The following is a 15,896-nucleotide window of genomic DNA, read 5'->3' as shown; positions in this document are numbered from 1 at the left end:
GAACCAAGGCAATGAGTGGCCAGAACAGCACCCACCTACCTTTCAGGATAGAGATTTAAACATGTGAACGGCAAACCTGGTAAGGACCCTTGGGGTCTCTCTGAAAATAAAATCACTGGTGGAGAGGATATGATGCTGGCCCCTTTAATGTGTTTGTCTGTTTCTGTTTCTGTGGTTGGTCTCCATTTTTAAATGTTTGTAACTACCAGGACTATGACAGTAGCAAGTGACTTATGACTGATGGTCACTGGGATTAGGACATTTAAGAACTGCCTGCCTTCTTGAGTTTCAGCCACACATTTTTTGCTGCTAAAGTTATGCCTTCTAATACAAATGCTGACTGTAAATGTGTGGCTCCGGGGATGTCAGAACTTACATGCCCTCTTCACTTGTTATTTACTACCATGAATTAATATAATATTCCAGTTGGTATTGGACAACAGATTTTTAAAAATTTTTTTAAAAATAATAAAATCAACTTTCCTATGAGGCCATGCTGCTTTCTCTCTCTTTAAAAAAAAAAGATTTTATTTTCATTTTAGTATGTATGTGAGAATGTGAGTACAGTTGCCTAGAGAAGGGAGAAGAGAGCAGCAGACACATCTGGAACTGGACTCACAGGCAGTTGGCAACTGTCCTGTGTGGGTGGTGGAGAATGAACCTGGGTCCTCTACAAGAGCAGTCCTCTTGTTCATCACTGAGCTGTCTCTCCAGCCACTGCATTGCCTCCTCAAAAAGGTTGGTTGTTCCAGTCACAAGGAACAAAATTCCACTTCTTACAAATTTTAGATATTTTCAGTATTTCAAGTGAATACTGTAGTTATTTTATTACATGGATTTTATTCTACTTGATCTTCAAGAAACATCTAAATCAAGAAAGATTTATCGAGGCTAAATATATTTTATTTATGGTGTTAGAATATACAAATTGTTATTCTCAATGTCAATATCACGTCTGTCTTCTGTTGGAATGTAACTGGAAAAAAATCCTGGCAGCTAGCTAAAACGGTACTAAGAAAACTGGATACTTATGGAATAAATGAGTGTCTATGCAGGAGAACGTGCAAGGTAAGAACTTAGGAACCGAGCTTAGGACTGGTATCAGCTGAGAGGAGAACACTTAGAAGCTGCTGTGTTGTGTCCATCCTCAGCTGGGTGCTGGCTGTTTCCCAGAGGCTCATGTGGGCAGACTGAAGCCTCCAGGCTGCCATGATTGAGAAGCGGGGCCCTATGGGAGGGTGCTGGATCCCTGGGGACTGGCTCCTCGTGTTTGTTTGTTTGTTTGTTTCCCTAACTCCAGATGTCACATCTTACGCTTCTGCCAGATGTTCTGCCACACCAGAAGTGCCAAACAACATGTGCAACAAGTCAAGGCTTAAAAATCTCACCAACTGTGATCCAAAAGAAATATTCTTTTACCCTCTCAACAAGTTAACCTGTCTCAGGCCTGTCATTATCAGGATGGAATGCTGACACAGACTAGATCTTTAACCAGTTCAGTAGTTGGCTGAAATGTACCTGTTGTTTACATGGGGGTGAGCTTCAGTGTTCATGTTCATAACAGAAGGATTTGCAAAGTCTAAACCCCTGGAAACCGACAGGGTGAGCCATTACTATTTTTGGAGTTAGGTTATTTGGAATTCCTATGACTCAACCCTACCTGCTTTATTTCCAGTGACCCTGTCTGGACCATCTACACCGAGAAGGAGCAGAACAACATCCTCCTGCAGAAGCAGACAGAGCCAAGCAAAGGCGTCTTTCTATCCAAGACATCAATTGGTTTGCTCATAATCTGACCAGAGCACTGCATGCCTATTGTGAATTGGATTTTCAAAGACGTTTTTAAAAATGCACAAGAGTGGATTAAGGGGTGGGGGAAGCACAAGTGTGTGCCCCTGCACCCCAGTGCAGAAGGGAGGCCAGGAGGGAAAGCAAGCAAGAGAATCTTAGCCATACGGAGTCTAAGCATCCGAGGTGCCCTTAGAATTGCTACCAAACAACACCTGTTATAGACAGCATTGAGGACTTCTTCTCCGGACCAGCGTTCTGTTGAGTTTGTCTCCCCAATTCCAGGGACTAAATTCAGCACCTTGCACGAGCTGTACCACTGAGAGACCTCTTCCAGCACTCATTTTTAAATTCATGTATGTGTGTGTGTGTGTCTGTCTGTCTGTCTGTCTGTCTCTGTGTGTCTCTGTGTGTGTGTGTCTGTGAGTGTGTGGTACATATTTGTATAAGAGTGGTCTGCTGGGGTGTTTCTGTGCAGACCAGTAGGCAGTGTATCTTGGCCCTCACCTTTATCTTGTTTAAAACAGGGTCTCTTGTTTGATGCCCACTGCGTACTCAGAGACCAGCTGGCCTGTGAGATGCTGAGGATTTTCCTGAATCCGGCTCCCTTGCAGCCTTCGGGTTATGAATGCGAGCATTCCACCCAGCTCTATGTGTGTTATGGGGACTCTCAGACATTTCCTCGGGCTTGCATGGCCCAGTGAGCCATCTCCCCAGCCCGACGATCCTTTTGTAAAATCTCATTTTGTTTGAAAAATAATGTGATCTTCAGCCCAGTGAGTTCTATCATTCTCTCTTTTATCTAGCATTCTAGCGTGCTTTTAAATATTTAATGTTTTAAAATGAACAAAATTGTATCTAATAAACTGCCTGCCTAAAGCGCTTTGTTAAATTTTTTTAATTACTTGAAATGATTAATGTAACTCTCAAAGATCATTTTACCTCTGTCTAGCTGTGCCCTAATAATTAATTAATTTTATAAAAAGAAGGAGCGTGAGAGTCATGAACGATCAGGATTTAAAGACACGGAACTGAAGAGCAGAAGCATCAGCTCCGAGGAAGGGGTCAGGGTTTCACCTGCGCACCGCCTCCTCACAGCCCACGAGGGGAAGAAACAGCATTAAAAAGAAGATTTGTAAATCACGATTCCATGCATCAGGCTTTGATTATGTCACTTCCTGCATCTTCGCATGTAAAACCCAAAGCTTGATATTTATGGAATAGCATACATGCCTTTTCAAGGATTTTTGTTTACAATAAATTTTATGGCAGCATATTTCAATTTATGAATTTCAGCCAGGCTGCTCTCTAATGAGAATACAGTCTGTTTGGGTTTTAAAGCATTCTGACATTATAACATGTTTACTTTGGGCCTCTAAAAACAAAATACCACAGAAATGTTCCCCCTCTATAAAAAAGTTTGATCTATTGTACTTGAAAAACATAATATGAAAAATCCCTAGGCGATGAATCTTCCTTTGTGGTGGAATAACACCTCTTTCTCACTTCTTTGACAAGTGGCACTGTTATTTATAAGGTTGACTTATTTAGGATGGCATATAACTATAGCCACATATTTTGGTAAAAGCTGTCAGATAAATGTTTTGCCTTGAAAAGCTAATTCAAAAGCCATTTTCTCTTGGCCTGGTGTACATGGTACCTTCCGGAGCAGACACAGGCCTAGGACACATACACTATCTGTGGAGAATGGCGTACATCAAGAACACACTAAACATCCCTGAACATTCCAGCTGTGCCGAGGAAGCTGATCAGACACCATGTCAGATGGTTCCCACAAGAAGGCAGGGACCAGTCACTCTAGTCACCAAATGGGAGACAGTTAGATTTCAACCAAACTACTGTGGAGGTCAGACTTTAACCATACCAGTGTGCCTGTCTGACAACCTCCTCCCAGGAACATTTTCCTTACATGGGCCAACTCCCCTTGAACTTCTAGGAGTCAAAGCAATTATCAGTTAAGAAAGACAAAATGCACAAGTAAGAAAGAACCAAGCTCCTAAAACTGCCACACACACCAACCCCACACCTGTTTCTAGGTGGGGGCGGGTCCTGTCTTTCTCCATATGCGGTCAGTCATGCTCCTGGACTGATCTGCAAGTTTGTGACTGTTATTGCTGTTATTTTTGTGTCCACAATCATTAGATTTTTGAAATTCATTGCATTGATGAGACTAGACACATTTTATTCAAAAGCCAAGTTGCATCTGTTAGTGCTGGCTACCCACAGGTCTGACTTGAGAATGACAAGGCTGGGCAGGTCGACAGTATAACGTGATGATTTTTATGACACCCATTACCCACAGGTATAAGTCTGTCAAACCCTCTGTGCTTACAGCGTGTGTAGATAGTAAACATTTATATTTCAAAAAGCCATTGAGTGAATGGTGTTATGCCGTAAAATGCAGCTTTAAGAAACACTTAATGGACACCGATGAGCTCCAAGTCCTTAAACATGAGTGTATTCCCTTACAATCCATCCATCACTTCCATCTAAGTACTTCAACAGCCTCTTAAAAGGTTCCCCTTCCTGTCCAACTTCCCCCTTCCTAAGTACTTCAACAGCCTCTTAAAAGGTTCCCCTTCCTGTCCAACTTCCCCCTTTCTAAGTACTTCAACAGCCTCTTAAAAGGTTCCCCTTCCTGTCCAACTTCCCCCTTTCTAAGCCATGCCGCAATTCAACCAGCCTTTCTGTACACACTTTTAACTCACGTTGGTCCTTTCTAGATCCCTACTTCCTTGATCTAATTAGGATCTCTTTTGAACACATACAAACCACCCCTGCCACAAAGAAGAAGGAGCTGAAATAAAGTCTAAAGACAGGAAATCCACTGAACAAAATGAGAGAAGAAAATTTCCCAAATACAGAGAAAAAAGCTGGCATCCAAATAGACATGACGAGAGAAGAACTGCTCTACGACCCATTATAGGAAAAGCATTTTTAAAAAAATCCAACAAAGAAATTTAGAACAACAAAATAAACAATACTCAAAACTAAAAGGGAAAAACACCAACTCACCTGCAAGAGAAATTCATTGCAATAACAAGATCTCCCATCAGCAACCCTAAGAGTCAGGAAAGCAAAAAATGAGAAAGGAAAAATATCTGAATGCATAAAACCAATTAAAAATGATAGCAACCTCTCAGATACAACTAAGGAAGTTCTAAGTGGAAAGTTCATAGCTATGAGTGCTTTCATTTAAAAAAAATCAGAGAGATGTTGAATAAATAATATAACGATGCAATTTAAGGTTCTAGAAAAAAAGAAGAAGCCAAGCCCAAATGTAGGAGGTAGAAATCGGTAATAGACTTAGGCAGAAATTAATAAAATAGATAATAAAAGAACAATGCAGAGATTCAGCCAAATAAAGAGTTGGCCTTTTGAAAAGATAAGCAAGGTTCACAAATCCTTAGTAAAGCTAACCAAACGAGTAAAGACCCACAGTAACAAAACTACGCATGACATAGGGGTTGCTCTAAGAGACTTCTAATGAAATCCAAACACTCACTGGGCAGTTCTTTGAAATCTTATATTATCCAAGGCCAAAAAATCTCAAAGAGCTAGACAAATTCCTAAAGAAATATAACCTATGAAATGAGATCAAGAAATTATAAACAATTTAAGCAGACCGTTAAGGACAAGCAATGAAAACGCAGCTATATTTTAACAGTGTCCCCCACAGAAGAGTCCAGGACAAGCTTGATTGGTGGATCACACTAACCTTTGAAGGAAGAACTAAAACCTCTTTAACTGTTTTGAAAAATACAACAGGAAGGAACATTACCAAATTCATTCTGCAAAGTTAATATTAAACTATAGCCCCAAGCCAGAAAAAGACATAACGGAAAAAAAAAAACACAGAAATTTCTCTGATGAACATAGACATAAAAATTCTCAACAAAATACTTGCAAACGGACATTAAGAGTACATCACAGATATGCTACATCATATCCAAGTTGGTTTCATCTCAGGGACATGAGGTGGGTTCTCCCTCTTTGAGCCAACAAATCTAATAAACTGCATAAGCAGACTTAAAGACGGAATCAATACAAGCATCTCAGTAGAAACAGAAAAGATATTTAATGACGGTCCAGGTACAGTCCTGAAAACACTAGTATAGAAGAAATATATCTGAACATAGTGAGAGCCATATTTAAAATAAATGCAGTGATCATTTTAGTAAAGGGAGGGAAATCAAGCATTTATTTTGAAATCTGGACTGAGAAAATATTCCCATCATTCAATATGTGCTTGATGTCTTACCTAGAGCAATGAGAGGAAGAAATCAATGGGATGCAGAGAGAAAGGGAAGAAGTCGAGCAGCAGATGGCATGATCTTATACTTCCAACTCTACATATTCCACAGGAAAACTCAATCTAAAGCATGCAGAGAGGGACAAGATGTCAGAGCAACATACAAAGATCAGCATTTTCTATATGCCAACGGGTTTTCCTCGAGAGAAGACAGGAAAAAACATCCAGGTTCACTGTACCTTCACAAAGGGAAGCTAGATGCTCATGAAGATGCCTAAGCAAAGAGGTAGGAGACCTCCTAAACATAAACTTGACACTGAAGAAAGCAACTGCAGAAGATGGAGAGATGGCAGGCTCAATGCTGTGGAAATGCATACATTAACAAAATTGCCCTATATACTCAATACATAAATATTCCAACAACATTCTTTATTGAAATAGAAAAACAAACCCTAAAATCCACATGGAAACACACACACACACACACACACAAACCTAGGATAGTTAGATTTAATACTAAGCAGGCAAAATGTTCTTGGAGGCATCACAAAACTCATTCGAATCATAGAACAACGTCAAACAACAAAGGCTCCAGGAAGAGGTGCGCAGGCCAACCAAATACGTAAATAGAGGATGCAGGAATAAACTATACAGCTACACCCACTTCATTTGACAACACTGACAAAAACACACATTGGAAAAGGAGCATCCTTTTTAGCAAACATTTCTTGGGACACTAGAAATGCACTTGAAGAAGGAAGCCAGATTTGTACCCCTCACTCTGTAAGAGCTCAGTTCTGAGTGGATCAAAGGCCTGAGAACAAAACAGGGAAGGCTGGAACTATTGGAGTATGATATATCAACAGAGAAACATAGGAGAGGTCTTTCTGGCAAGGGTTCCAGTAACAAGGGAAATGGCACCAAGAATGGACCAATAGGATCGTGAGAATATAAAAGTTTCTTCACAGCAAAGGAATTTTCAGCACAGTGGACAGCTGCCCTGTGGAATGGAAGTCATCTTTGCCAGTACTCCTCAAACCTGGATTAGTATAGAGGATTTGTAAAGAACTGTGAAAATTAAACAGACAGGAAATTCAAGTCTTCCCATCAATAAGTGGACTAGTGAGCTGAATATATATTTCTCAAAAAAAAAATACTAAAGAGACAAATAAATATTTAATGTATTCAATGCCTTCACCTATCAGAGAAATGCCTATTGAAAGTACTTTGACAAAAATAGAAACTGAAAAAAAGGCCAGCCACGGTGGTACATGCCTTTAGTCCCAGCACTTGGGAGGCAGAAGCAGGCAAATCCCTGAAGAATCCCTAAGTTCCAAGCCAGCTTGATCTACAAAGTGAGTTCCAAGACAGCTATGATTACATGGAGAAAGCCTATTTCAAAAACCAAAAACAATAAGAAATTTAATGGCCAGCTAGAGAGTGCAGAGGTAAAAATCCTTGCTGTCAAGTTTGATGACCTGAGTTTGATTCTTAATACCCACATGGTGGAAGGAGAGAACCAAATATCACAAGTTGCATTCTGACCTCCGAACATGCACTGTGACACCTGTATGTACACACACACATACACACACACACATAAAATCAGTATTAAAACGATTTTAGGATTCTATCTCTCCTGAGTAAGAATGGCTAACATCATGAAAACCTAAACCAGAGGCTATGGAAACAGTTCAGTATACCTACCGGGCTATCCTCAAACATGAAGACCGAAGCTGAATGTCTAGAACCAACATGAGGAATTAGAAATTGTACATGTGTGCACTGGCATGCATACCCACAGGAACTCAATAACACATGCAAAACCCATGATGATCAATTCTTAAAGGATGGGAGAAATGGCTTTATTTTTTTCTACTGCAGAAATGGACACTTTATAGAAGGAGATGGGGGAGGAAGAGTAGAAAAGAGGGAGTGAGTGATGATGTGAGTGACAGGAGAGCAGCAGGAGGATACCTGGAGAGGGTTGGGAAGCAAGAGGTCAATGTGGCAGGAACCCAGCAAGTGACGTGCACCAGCAAGCACAAATGAAAGTGCCCTATGAAAATCCCTCCCTTCAGGGAAGCCCGTGGAAGACAAGGCTGAAAGAGCTCAAGAGCAGGAGGGATAGAGGACGCCGGGAGAGTGAGGCCCTCAGAAGCAACTGAGCAAGGCTAATAAACTCAGGCAGAAAGCATGGGGCCTCCACAGCCCTGCACCAGGTCCTCTGCATGGATACAATGGCCTACACTCAGTTCAATATCTTTATAGGACTCCTGAGTGTGTGAGCATCCCTGACTCTCGTGCCTTTTCCTGGGCATCTTTTCCTTCTGTTGATTTGTCCAACTTCGATGGGGTGGTTTTTAGTTTGCCTTATTATCCTTTATTTTGTTATGCTTTGTTGTTGGCTCTTAGAAGTCTGTTCTTTTCTAATAAGAGACAGAAAGGGAGTGGTCCCAGAGGAGACAGGAGGGGAAGAGAAGGGAGGGAAGGGGAGGGGAGGGGAGGGGAGGGGAGGGGAGGGGAGGGGAGGGGAGAGGAGGGGAGGGGAGGGGAGGGGAGGGGAGAGGAGGGGAGGAACTGGGACAAGTAGAAGGAGAGGAAAAGAGTATTCAGAATATATTGTCTGGGGAAAGAAACTATTTCCGTTTAATAAAAGGGGGAATATTTTTTAAATAACTGAAAGAAAAAATTAAGTATCGTATAAAATTATGTCAATAAATCAATAGAAGAATGTTAAACTTTTCCAAGAAAGAAAGAAAAACAAGAATCAGATAAAACAAACACAAACAATCAAACAAAAAACCAGAAGCACCCATGGCAATATAAACAAATGGACTGACGAGAGTAGCTGTTAAGCAGGTAAGCAGACAGACAGACAGACCTTCAATACTCATGAAAATTGTCTTCACTACTCAATTCACTAGTTAATATTTGTGTGTGTGTGTATGTGTGTGTGTTTAAAAGAGAGAGAGAGACAGAGACAGAGACAGAGACAGAGACAGGGACAGAGACAGAGATGGAGACAGAGTGTGTGTGTGTGTGTATCTATATACTCACGTTCCACACCCCTGAATGTGGAGGTCATAGGGAAACTTGCACAAATTGTCTCTCTCTTTTTTTTTACCTGTGGATCATGGGCATTGAGCTCAGGTTATCAGCTTTAATAGTAAACACTACCTGCTGAGCAGTCTTGCTGGCCTCAGTGATTTTCATCTTGAAACTCTTGATTTTATGATGGTTCTACACAGAAGAGACTCCAGTAAGGTTCTAAGAAAGAGGCGCTTCCCCTTAAATTACTACATGCAGGAATAGAGGCGTTCTTTCATTCAAACTTCTACTTAGGATGGACGGAAACCTTTTTAGCAGAATAGGAACAATCTTCCCACACTAGTGCAGCTGCCTATCTCAGCTTTATATCATGGCTCTCCACCATCACACAATCCCCAAATGAACCTGGTCATACCATGGCACTTCAAATGCTGTGGTGGTGTCCTTTCTTTCATGTACATTCATTTGTTAACTACTTAAGAAAACTCAAGATCCACACTGCCCTCCCTAAGACACATCTTACTTCCAGCCTGCAACTCAGCCCAGGGCACAGCAGGCACTCCAGACACCCTCCCATACTCCCAGAGGCAGCTTGACTCCCAGGAGATCCATCACAACCAGGCCCACAGGTGAGACATTCCCTACCCCAATACCTTGCCTAAAAGGGACCCCCACGGGGCCCAGTTTACTCAGAACCTATCTGCCCTGCTGAAGACACATCATGCTTCCAGTCCATAACTGCTCCCAGAAACAGATCAGGTGCTCTGGCCCCCAGCCTCTATGCCCACACTCAGAGATAACTGGACTCCCAGGAATTCCATCATAACCAGGCTCACAGCAGGGACAGGATCCAGTCAGAGATAGCAAGGTCAGTTAACATCTGAGATATCCAGATGGCAAGAGGCAAGCACAAGAACATAATCAACAGAAACCAATGCTACTTTGCACCATCAGAACCCAGTTCTTTCACTACAGCAAGCCTTGGATATTCTAACACACCGGAAAAGCAAGATTCTGACCTAAAATCCCATCCCAGGAAGATGATAGAGGACCTTAAGAAGGACATAACTTCATCAAAGAAATACAAGAAAACACAATTATACAGGTAAAGGAATTGAACAAAACTGTCCAGGATCTAAAAATGGAAATAGGATCAATAAAGAAATCACAAAGGGGGTAACTCTGGAGATGGAAACCCTAGAAAAGAGATCAAGAGTTATAGATGCAAGCATCACCAATAGAATACAAGAGATAGAAGAGAGAATCTCAGGCATAGAAGATATCACAGAAGATATAGACATCACAGTCAAAGAAAATAGAAAGTGCAAAAAGTTCCTAACTCAAAACACCCATGAAATTCAGGACACAATGAAAAGACCAAACCTAAGAATAATAGAAATAGAACAGAGAGAAGATTCCCAATGCAAAGGGCCAGAAAACATCAACAAAATCATAGAAGAAAACTTCCCTAACCAAAAGAAAGAGATGGTCATAAACATATAAGAAGCCTACAGAACACCAAATAATTGGACTCAAAAAGAAATTCCTTTCATCACCTTATAATCAAAACACTAAATACACAGAAAAAAGAGAACGAATATTAAAAGCTGTAAGGGGGGAAAAGCCAGGTAATATAAAAAGACAGACCTATCAGAATTACACCAGACTTCTCCACAGAGAATCTAAAAGCCAGAAGATCTTGGACAGATGTCATTCAGACCCAGAGAACACAAATGCTAGCCCAGCAAAATTCTCAATCACCATAGATGGAGAAACCAAGTTATTACATGACAAAACAAATTTAAACTATCTTTCTACTAATCCAGCCTTACAGAGCATACTAGAAGGAAAACTCTAAAATAAGGAGAGATCCTAACTATAGCCAAGAAAACCCAAAAAATTAATCACCTCACAACAAACCCAAAAGAAGAGAACCACACAAACTTTAACACCACCACTAATAACAAAAATAACAGGAACCAACCATCATTGATCTTTAATATCTCTCAACATCAATGGACTCAATTCCCCAATGTTAAGACGTAAGCTAATAGATACTGGATACAGAAACAGGACCCAGTGTTTTCTTGCATACCAGAAACACACATCAATGACAAAGATAGTCATTACCTCAGACTAAAAGGCTGGAAAAAATTTTATAAGCCAATAGTTCCAAGAAACAAGATGGAGTAGCCATTCTCATAGCCAATAAAATAGATTTTCAACTAAAAGTTATCAAAAGATACTGGGAAGGACACTTCATACTCATCAAAGAAAAAAATCCACCAAGATGCACTCTCAATTCTGAACATCAACAGCCCAAATGCAAGAGCAACCACATTTCTAAAAGAAATGTTACTTAAAGCTCAAAACACACATGGATCCTCATACAATAATAGTGAGAGACTTCAACACTCTCACCAACAGAGAGATCATGGAAACAGAAACTAAACAGAAATATGGTGAAAATAACAAGTTATGAACCAAATGGATTAATAGATATCTACAGAACATTTCACCCTAAAATAAAAGAATATACCTTCTTCTCAGGACCTCATGGTACATTCTCCAAAACTTACCATATAATCAGACACAAAAAAAGCCTCAACAGAGACAAGAAGATTGAAATAATTCCATGCATCCTATCAGATTACCCCAGAGTAAGGCTGGTCTTCAATAATGACAATAAAAGAGAAATTCCACATATGCATGGAAACTTAATAACTTTCTACTCAATGATATCTTTGCCAGGGAAGAAATAAAGAAAGAAATTAAAGATGGTCTGGAATTTAATGAAAATGAAGACACAGCATACCAAAATTTATGGGATACAATGAAAGCAGTGCTAAAAGAAAAATTCATAGCACTGAGTACCTTCATAAAGAAATTGGAACGATCCTAAGCTAGCAACTTAACAACATACCTGGGAGCTCTAGCACAAAAAGAAGCAACTATAACCATGAGGAGTAGAGGGCAGGAAATAATTAAACTCATAGCTGAAATCAATGAATTAGAAACAAGGAGAACTATAAAAAGAAGCAACAAAACTAAGAGCTAGTTCTTTGAGAAAATCAACATAATAGATAAACCCTTAGCCAGACTAACTAAAGGGCACAGACAGTAAAAAAAAAAATAAAAAAAAAAAAATTAACAAAATCAGAATGAAAAGGGAGACATAACAACAGAAACTGAGAAAACATAAAAAATCATCAGATCCTACTACAAAAGCCTAAACTCAACAAACTAGAAAATCTAGATGAAATGAATAATTTTCTAGACAGATACCAGGTACCAAAGTTAAATCTGGATGAGGTAAACTATCTAAATAGTCCCATAACCACTAAGGAAATAGAAGCAGGCATTACAATTCTCCCAACCAAAAAAAGAAAAGAAAAGAAAAAGAAAAAGAAAAAGAAAAAGAAAAAGAAAAAGAAAAAGAAAAAGAAAAAGAAAAAGAAAAAGAAAAAGAAAAAGAAAAAGGAAAAGGAAAAGGAAAAGGAAAAGGAAAAGAAAAAAAAAGAAAAAGAAAAAGAAAAAGAAAAAGAAAAAGAAAAAGAAAAAGAAAAAGAAAAAGAAAAAGAAAAAAGCCTATGGCCAGATGGTTTTAGTGCACAAGTCTATCAGAGCTTCAGAGAAGACCTAATACCAATACTTTTCAAACTATTCCACAATATAGCAACAGAAGGAATACTACCTAATTCATTTTATGAAGCCAGAGTTATGCTGGTACCTAAACCTCACAAAGACCCAACAAAGAAAGAGAACTTGAGACCAATATTACTTATGAATATCAATGCAAAAATACTCAATAAAATTCTCACATACTGAATCCAAGAACACATCAAAAGGATCATTCACCATGAAAAAGTAGGCTCTATCCCAGGGATTCAGGAGTGTTCAATATGCAGAAATCCATCAACTTAATCTATTATATTAAAAAAAGCTCAAAGAAAAAAATCACATGATCATATCATTAGATGCTGGAAAAGTCTTTGACAAAATACAACAAACTTTCATGTTAAAAGACTTGAAAAGATCAAGAATTCAAGGCACATACCTAAAAACGCAATATACAACAAACTACCAGCTAACATCAAATTAAATGGGGACAAACTTGAAGCAATCCCACTAAAATCAGGGTCAAGGCAAGGCTGCCCACTCTCTCTTTATTCAGTATAGTACTCAAAGTTCTAGGTAGAACAACTAGTTAAGAAAAGGAGGTCAAAGGGATACAAATTGGAAAGAAAAAGTCAAGGTATCACTATTTGAAAATGATATGATAGTATATATGTCACCCCAAACATTCTATCAACATTCCCTGATAAACAACTTCAGCAAAGTGCAGATATAAAATTGACTCAAACAAATCAGTAGTCTTCCTCTACTCGAAGGATAAACGGGCAGAGAAAGCAAATTAGGGAAACAAAACCCTTCACAATAGTAACAAATATATAAAGTATCTTGGAGTAATTTTAACCAAGCAAGTGAAAGATCTGTATGGCAAGAACTTCAAGTCTCTGAAGAAAGAAATTGAAGATGACCTCAGAAGATAGAAAGATCTCTCATGCTTGTGGATTAACATGGTGAAAATGACCATCTTACCAAAAGCAATCTACAGATTCAATGCAATCCTCATCAAAATGCCAACTCAATTCTTCAGTGAGGGAGAAAGAGTAATTCTCAACTTCATCTGGAATAACAAAAAACCTAGGACAGCCAAAACCATTCTCAACAATAAAAGAACATCTGGGGGAATCACCAACCCTGACCTCAAGCTATTCTACAGAGCAATAGTGATAAAAACTGCATGGTATCTGTACAGAGACAGACAGGTAGATCAATGGAATAGAATTGAATACCTAGAAATAAACCCACACACCTATGGTCAATTGGTCTTTGACAAAGAAGGCAAAATCATGCAGTGGAAAAAAGACATTTTCAACAAATGGTGCTAGTCTAACTAAGGGTTTACATGTAGAAGAATAAAAGTTGATCCATTTTTATCTCCTTGTACAAAGCTCAAGTCCAACTGGATCAAGGGTCTCCACATAAAACCAGATACACTGAATCTAATAGAAGTGAAAGTGGGAAAGAGCCTTGAACACATCAGCACAGGGGAAATTTTTCTGAAGAGAACATCAATGCCTCAGGTTCTAAGATCAATTAGAGAGAAATTAGGACCTCATGAAACTGAAAAGGTTCTGTAGGCAAAGTACACTGTCAATAGGACAAAACGGCAACCAACAGATTGGGAAAAGATCTTTACCAACCCTACAACTGATAGAGGGCTAATATCCAAAATACACAAAGAACTCAAGAAGTCAAGCTCCAGAAAACCAAATAATCCAATTAAGAAATGGGGTATACAGAGCTAAAGAAAGAATTCTCAACTGAGGGATCTCTAATGGCCAAGAAGCACCTAAAAAAATGTTCAACATTCTTTGTCATCAGGAAATACAAATCAAAATGACCCTGAGATTCCACCTTACACCAAACAGAATGGCTAAAATAAAAAACTCAGGGAACAGCAGATGCTGGCGAGGATGTGGAGAAAGAATACTCCTCCATTTCTGGTGGGATTGCAAGCTGGTACAACCACTTTGGAAATTGGGAATAGTTCTACTGAAGACCCAGCTATACCACTCCTAGGCATATACCCAAACGATACTCCAACATATAACAAGTACACATGTTCCATTATGTTCATAGCAGCCTTACTTATAAAATATAATATTGTCAGTTTGACTACATCTGGAATAAACTACAATTCAGAAATGCAGGGAACACCTTTGACCTAGATCTTGAGGCTAGAAGATACAGACTTCTGACCTGGATCTGGACGTGGAGATCTTGAGGTTTAGTGGCCATGAAAACATCTTAGGCCTAGGTGAGGGAGTCTGTGCCTTTAATCCCAAGAGCCTGAGACAAATAGAACTCTGAGTTCAAGGCCAGCCTGGAACAGAGCAAGATCCAGATCCAGGCATGGTGGGAACTCCTTTAATCTGGGCCATGACTTCTGCTAGAAGCTTACATAGGGACACTGGAAGAAGGAAGACTCACTCTTCTTCATCTGCTTGCACTTACTTGCCAGCACATCTGTTGGAACCTACTTCTTCAGGATTCCAGCTTAGACAGAAGACCAGGTGAAACAAGTAGCCTCGTGGGGCAGAGCAACTACTAGATTCTTGGATTTCCAATTCACAGTTGCCCATCATTGGGTTAGCTGGACTACAGACTGTAAGTCATTACAATAAATTCTCTTAATATAGAGAGACAACCCATAAATTCTTTGACTCTAGAGAACCCTGACTAATTCAAATAGTCTATGTCTTGCTCATAATTAGCTCCATAGTCACATATAAGTATATGCTTTTAAAATCAGTTCACACTAATGTCTATAAACGTCATGAGCAAAATACTTAGCATTGTCTCAGTGTCCTTTGCTCTTCCTTTCTTACTAATTTATTTATTGGTTGATTGATTAGATGTGCAGCCTAAGATAATACTGAACTTGACACACAACTAGTGATGACCTTGAACTCCTGAGCCTCACGGCTCCCCTTCTAGGTGTCTGTTTCTTTAACATTTAACATTGTTCAAGACACTAAAAATAGCTGAGGATGTCTTCAAGACTTTCTATTTAGGAAGCAAATGGAATATTGATGAATTTAACCAAGAAAGGAAATGAAAAATAGGAAAGGATTATAATGTAAAATATAATTTGTTTCACTTGAAAACATTTAAATTTAAAACTCCCAGTTAGCTATGCCACAGAAGAAAACAT

The 15,896-nt window shown here is 39.3% G+C and overlaps 1 protein-coding gene across 13 annotated transcripts in view; it reads right to left on the bottom strand.

The window, feature by feature from the left end:
* Positions 1 to 15,896, bottom strand: part of Enox1 (ecto-NOX disulfide-thiol exchanger 1) — a 584,295-nt gene that overhangs the window by 366,367 nt on the left and 202,032 nt on the right. The window contains exon 1 of one of the 13 annotated variants that reach the window (XM_029469176.2): positions 4,825 to 4,843. The exons of the other annotated variants lie outside the window; for them this stretch is intronic. The gene's annotated coding sequence lies outside the window, so the exon portion shown is untranslated. Of the gene's footprint in view, positions 1 to 4,824; positions 4,844 to 15,896 lie in introns of those variants that run through there. 13 annotated transcript variants of the gene reach the window in all.

This window comes from Mus caroli, unplaced genomic scaffold (genome assembly GCF_978045245.1).
Source record: "Mus caroli unplaced genomic scaffold, Mus_caroli_1 scaffold_12, whole genome shotgun sequence".
Lineage (NCBI taxonomy): Eukaryota > Metazoa > Chordata > Mammalia > Rodentia > Muridae > Mus > Mus caroli.
This window is presented reverse-complemented; position numbering and strand designations above follow the sequence as displayed.